Source organism: Aplysia californica, unplaced genomic scaffold (genome assembly GCF_000002075.1).
Source record: "Aplysia californica isolate F4 #8 unplaced genomic scaffold, AplCal3.0 scaffold00194, whole genome shotgun sequence".
Classification (NCBI taxonomy): domain Eukaryota; kingdom Metazoa; phylum Mollusca; class Gastropoda; order Aplysiida; family Aplysiidae; genus Aplysia; species Aplysia californica.
The window spans coordinates 421989-428629 of NW_004797464.1; the positions used below are offsets into that span (position 1 = coordinate 421989).

At 38.9% G+C, this 6641-nt stretch overlaps 1 protein-coding gene across 1 annotated transcript in view; it reads left to right on the forward strand.

Annotated features, from left to right (window-relative positions):
- Nucleotides 1-6047: 6047 nt before the first annotated feature.
- LOC101848111 overlaps nt 6048-6641 on the forward strand; it is a gene marked incomplete in the record, with an annotated part of 10654 nt that continues 10060 nt past the window's right edge. The window contains 1 exon segment of the mRNA XM_013082781.2: nt 6048-6113.

Here is a 6641-nt window from a genome sequence, read left to right on the forward strand (position 1 = left end):
GGAGGAGGAGGAGGAGGAGGAGGAGGGGGAGGAGGAGGGGAAATAAAGAAATGATGAAGAATGGCAGAACTTACGTTTAGTTCAGACGTTCATACTTAACATTCCACAAGGAAGAACTCTATTTTTGCATGTATCCATTATCACCTCATTGCTTGCTTTTTTACTTTAGTTAACGTCCCCTTAGAAAAGGTAACGAACACACCACAGTCGCCACTCACCCGGAACGTACATAAATGCTGTGGTGACAGCGTTAATTCATTTTTTGTGTCAAATGATTGATTAAAATTGAGCAAAAAGAATGTACCCATTCAGCCCTCAAAAATACAGCCCGCTGAGGGTTTTTTTCCCTCGACGCCTCCTTCCACCCTACCCCCTTCTTTCAAACTCTTCATTAAAATGCCATACACTCCCTCCTTGACCATCTTGTTAGCTGAAGAAAACTTGAAAGGTCTAGATGAAAGTTCTCTGACCCCATCGGTAATTAGTATTATAATATATTTGAAATCTGTCACAGGTCTACATAATAAGTAATAACACCTTAACAACAATGTCTTTGTTTTTTCCCATTAATTTGCTCCTGCCGCATAGCCGAGTGTCTCCCTCAAACTAATCTTTGGGAGTCTAGTACAACGTGAAATATCTAACCGATTTTAAAGGAGAAAATTAAAATGTATGTGAGAAACGCGGGAACGGGTTCCTATCCTGCTTCTGGACACATCAGATACACCACAGCTCTACCATTATGAAATAGTACTCAAATTACGTTTATCCTTTATTTCATAATGAGACTCTCAATCCCCATATACACCCCCTCCCCTGTTCCATTCAAATATTTTTCTTCTCACTTAGGCTTCAGGTATCAGGACTGGCACACAATGATGATAATGGTACCCCACTCCATTCTGTTGTCAGTTTTCCTGACCAGCTCAGTTCTTCTCATTGTGTTGTTCGTCGTAAACTGTTCAGGCCATCGGTGCATGTTATCTTCTGTTTTACCTGCTTCTTTTTTTCTCTGACTGTCATCCTTTCACAAAGTATTATAGAAAGTAGTATAGTTAAATTGTTATTTTTCTTTCAATGTTTGTTTTTAAAACATGTCCAGATTTGACAGTCCGATAATGTCTTGGTCCAGCATGAATATGCAATGAATACTCACTTGTAAGTATAATAAGGAAATATGTACAAAAACGAAGGGGTGAGTCTTTAACACATGTGCATTGCATGTTCTTGAGTTCACGTCTGGCCTCTTACGTCACAAGTCATCCGGCAGCATTTTGTAGGCACATCACTCTGGGGAAAAAGGTAATTGTGTGAGTTTGATGTCTCATTTAAAGAGTGGGGGGGGGGGGGGGGGGGGGGCTACACCCCTAAAGTCCCGATTCGGCTCAAAATTATGGAATTTGAGTTGTAGGCCTGTTTAGCTTCCTCAGCCTCTCCTACAACTATTTCATTGCATAAGAACCCCCCAAAACCGTATTTTTCCCATACCGGGCATGTTCGTCACCACCGTTTCCTCATAAAGTCAATAATAATATGTTAGTTTTCTTTTCGGCCGTTTTCTCAAAACGCGACTTTTCTCTATACTTTTTTAAAATAACTCCACCATTTTTCATCCAATCTTCACGAAATTTTCACAGAATGAAGAGGAAATGCAATACTAAAAATTTCTTTGTTGAATTTTTGATATATGGAAGAAATTTTTGTTGGTGATGTCTGGAGTGTGGATTTTCACGGATTTTTTTGCAAACATGAATGCTACCTGAGGAAAAAATTCATAAAAAATTTTCTAACTCGTTTAGGAAAAAAACAACTGATAAATTTTTAGATATAATGTTTGTGAACACGCATGCAAAAAATAAAAAGAATTTCCATGAGCAATAAGTGCGATATTCATTACGTAGGAGATGTCAACAAAATCCAATATGGCCGCCGTATCCATGGAAGCGAAACTTTTTTCTCAAATTTGATTGCGGATTTTAAGACTCATTACTATGCTTGTTATATATGTGAAATTTGGTAAAGTCTGGTTCTGTAATAAGCGAGATAGCCTTCAAGTGTAGCCCCCCCCCCCCCCCTTAACACTCAAAGGTCGTTTAAGAGACAGGTGGGACGGGGTTGTGGGCTTCAAATTCTAAGGCCATCTCCGATCCGATAGTACCGAGCTGAATGGGTAGAGATCCTTATACACTCCCCAAACAACTTAAGTTCAATATCGCCTATTTGGGGATTCGAACTATGGTGTCTGCCCAATAGACCTGCAAGATACCATCTCAAAATCTGTGTAAATTCCCCAAACAACTCAAGTTCAAAATCACCTCGTTGGGGAAACGAACTTGGGCAACTTGCCAAATAGCTTTGAAGGATACCAGCTCTGAGCTAACGACCAGCCCTGTCACTCAATGCCAACTGGACACAAACATAGGACAGTGTTATGTGCTCATCATTGAATCAATGCATACATACGCGGAATTTATTACCTGCTACACACACACACACACACACACACACACACACACACACACACACACACACACACTCACACACACACACACACCACCACCACCACCACCACCACCACCACCTGCTATATATTATATGAACTCATGTCTTTGCATTGACCTGAGTTGAAGAGTTTTGGCTATTCAGAACAACAGCGGCTATATTTCTTCAACGCAACATACATGTGTACTGGATTCAACGTGAAAATGGTTTATTTTCAATTAAAACTATGTAATATTTATTATAACTAAATAGACCGCTTGCATGTGGCTACATAGAAAGACTGATGACTTGAAACTATAAACTGAAGAGCATGTCTTAAATAGTGTAGTGTTATGTTATCAGTATAAAGTAAATTATTACTTGTATTGTCGTAATAAAACAGGTATATTATTATATTTTTGCATTAGCTTTGAGTATGACTACACCAACACACGTAAATTATTGTGAAAACACGTGTATAAAGGCTTTGAACATCATGCCCTCACTGGAAAAACAGAAGGCAAACAAACAATGTATAAACCACAGCAAGCTACTTGGAGAACCTCAACAGATGAGTGACGGGAGAACACCAGGATAATGTAGCTTTATTTGTTTGTTTGTTTGTCTGTTTGTCTGGTCGGCTGGTTATTTTGTTTAGGATTTTTTATTTGCTTATTTTGTATTGTTGTTTTTGGGGTTGTTGTTTTTTTAGTTTGTGTGGGTTGGGGTTGTTTGTTTTTTTACATCATTAAATCCCAGACTACTTCAGGTATAGCACTTTATAATGATGATATTGTACAAGCACATATGAATCAGTGTATTAAGATATGATAATAAGATAGTATTGTATTAACACACAAATAATTATGTATTATCAGATGGATAGCACCATATTAACACAAGTATTTAGTGTATTAACACACTAATATTATTTTATAAACACACTTTATGTTATTGTAATAGCACATATTTTTCAACGTAATATAGGGAATGCAGGTATTCGAACTATAAACTATTGATTTGAAAAAAAAAGATAACCCTAAGATGCAAAGAAATTAATTGTCCTTATTTTTCACATGTTCACTTACTTCCCAGTTGAAAAAACTTCCTTCCTAACCCCACGACATTTTCCACAAATTATGATGGGCCACAAACCCACAGGTGACTCTCTGGGGTCGGGAAAAGGCAAAACTCCGTCGGTCGAACGGATTAGAAACTCATTGGTCCAGAGTCAATCTACGTCATTAGCCCCTGGCGAAGTAAAATAATTATGTTCTGTGCCTAAAGTTTTCTCTCGTGTCGTTTTGTAACGTTTTAACATGAGAAGGACCACAGCCGTCATTGGTTGATAAAATATAGTATGTGTGTCACGGCACGCATTGACCCTTCTTGTTAAATAATTTAGATGTAAGTTCGGATAAAGAGAGATTTCTTTGCTTTAATTCACATTGTGGATGTTTATCTAATTCGGCTATTTGTGTTTGTACATCTGTGTACATAAGTGTGTTTGTTGTGTGTGTGTGTGTGTGTGTGTGTGTGTGTGTGTGTGTGTGTGTGTGTGAGAGAGAGAGAGAGAGAGAGAGAGAGAGAGAGAGAGAGAGAGAGAGAGAGAGAGTGTGTGTGTGTGTGTGTGTGTGTGTGTGTGTGTGTGTGTGTGGAAAAGAGGGAGGGGGATAGGTGCTGAATTGTGAATGTGGGTGCATGTTGCTTGTGTGTGTGTCTGTGTGTGTGGGGGGGAGTGTGTGTGTGTGTGTGTGTGTGTGTGTATGTGTGTGTGTGTGTGTGTGTGTGTGTGTGTGAGTGTGTTTGTGTATGAGTGTGCATGCATGCATGCATGTGTTCGTGCATATTATTAAGTCCATGCGCACATACTCGTATTTACTATAACCATATCGTTATACTATTGTAATACCCTAGTGACTCAACAATGAAATACATGATACAAGTCGAAACTGATTTAAGCATGAGACTGTATTGACTCGGCAGACGAATAAAGTTGATCTATCATCATTATTCGTATCTATAACCAGTTAACACAATGGATAGCACAAGATATCCTATAAGTGTATCTAAACCGTCTAGCTCTAGGATAAAGGAAGTAACTGATAACTTAATTTTTCTATGGTTGATACTTTCATCATGCTTGAGAAAACATCGAGCACCTGAATCAGGACCATAGTTAAAAGTTGAAGAGGGCTGGGTCGGAAACGGCCAGAGTTCTAGATCATACCAAAACTATAACTGTGGCCGTCACGTCCACATCACCACCTTCCAGTTTTCCTAGTTAGGACGTTCAGGAGTGTCAGTGCGACAGATAAACAGATAGATAGATAGATAGATAGATAGATAGATAGATAGATAGATAGATAGATAGACAGATATTAAGTATGCAAAGAATAACGTATCCTCTGCCTCCCTCTGTGCGTCCATTCCGCAAAGTTGTGCTGGTGACTGTATTTTTCTCTGTAATAACAAAGGAAAAGAAGCTGCCAGACTATGTTGAAAGGTTAGACCTCGCCAATTCTGACTGCGTTTCTCGTACGGGGAAGATATTTTATCGATTTTATCTGTGTCTCTTCTGCGGGTTTGTATCCCATTCAGTCTGTGTTGACCCTGTTTAAAGAGAGGCCGAGTATCCCGCCTCTTAAAATTAATGGTTTATAACATTTTATCATCATCATTGCCTTTTTCACCCTGGATCCGGGTAAAGGCCACAATCAAACACTTTCCACCTTTCCCTATTCTGGGTTAGTCTTGTTGATGTTATTCTTTGTCTGCCCACTTTTCTGTACGTTAATGTCAAACGTTTACGATCACTATTTGAAAGCTGTTTAACCTGAAGATGCTGAGTGAGGCTGCTAAATTTAGCCACAGATCCCAGCAACATGCGGTGGTTACTTGTACTGGGACATCAAAGTACAATTATTTTTAACTCATTTAGTCATAAGCAGATTGACCATCGCCATGAGACCAGTGACAGGAAATCTTCCCAGGTGAAGCAATACCAAACAGGCCGATGTAATCGGCTGGGGTTCAAGGTAACATTTGTATCACACTCAGAGCCGTAAATCATAAACAATAATGTTGTAGAAAGCTATTGCATAGTAAAGCTTTTACTACAAAAGATTTTAATTTAAATTAAAGATTGATATAGAATCCAAAGGTCGATAGAGGTATAGGGCTCGTTTCAATTGAATGCTTTATTATAGTTTTTTTTTTGTTTTCTTATCATTTTTTTTCGATGACGGATTCAAAAGTAGAATGTTTCCAGTAATCAAAATTGTGTTGTTTCGGTGCTATTTCCGCTGTTTGGATTGTCATTTCGAGCAGGTCGAGCTCCCGTCAAAGACCGTAACACTGACCTGAATATGCGCGTATACGTATAACGTATGTGTATGTATAACATCTCCGTACGCTGGCTGCATGTACAAGTGACGTCATATAATGACAACCAGGTCCTTCTGGATAAGGGACCAATCATGTACATGTGACTCAAAAGCTCGCGAGGAAGAGGCCCAATGTCAACAAGCTGATTTAGATTTTGAGAGAGGTCTGTGAAGTGTGTACTGTCGTCTCTCACATCAACGTTTTTTGTTTAAGGGGAGCAGCGCAGCGAAGGGAGCAATTAATCGGTAACAATCAGAAATTCCGTTTCGTGGATATCCGACTGTAGCAGTGTATGTGTGAGAACATTGATTTTCAGAAAAGTGCCCCCCTCCCCCCCCCAAAAAAAGTCGTGTTCTAAAAAACAATTCTACTTATTAGATATCGTTGTTTTCCCCTTATCCCTATCCGTATGCCCTGGGGTCATTTTGTACCCCCGGGGTTGTATTCTTCACATTTTAGAATACTTCTAGTACGAGTATGAAGATCTCTTCGAAACTTTCAGTAAAACTTTCTCAAAAAATCAATTTGACAGACTGCTTATCAAGCGGACGGATCAGATTAACAAGCAAATTTCCTCTTTGGAAAGTGGTGGTACAGAGTTCCCATGTTGTATGGATATGACAGTAAAACACAACGTACGGATAGGGTTAAAAGGTTGTTAGTGTGTTGATGTGTCTCTATTTGCTCTAACAAACTCAGTATTTTCTACCTAAGAATATTGTATGTAGTGTTATTTTTTTCTCTCAAATTCTAGTATCACTATCTATACAATT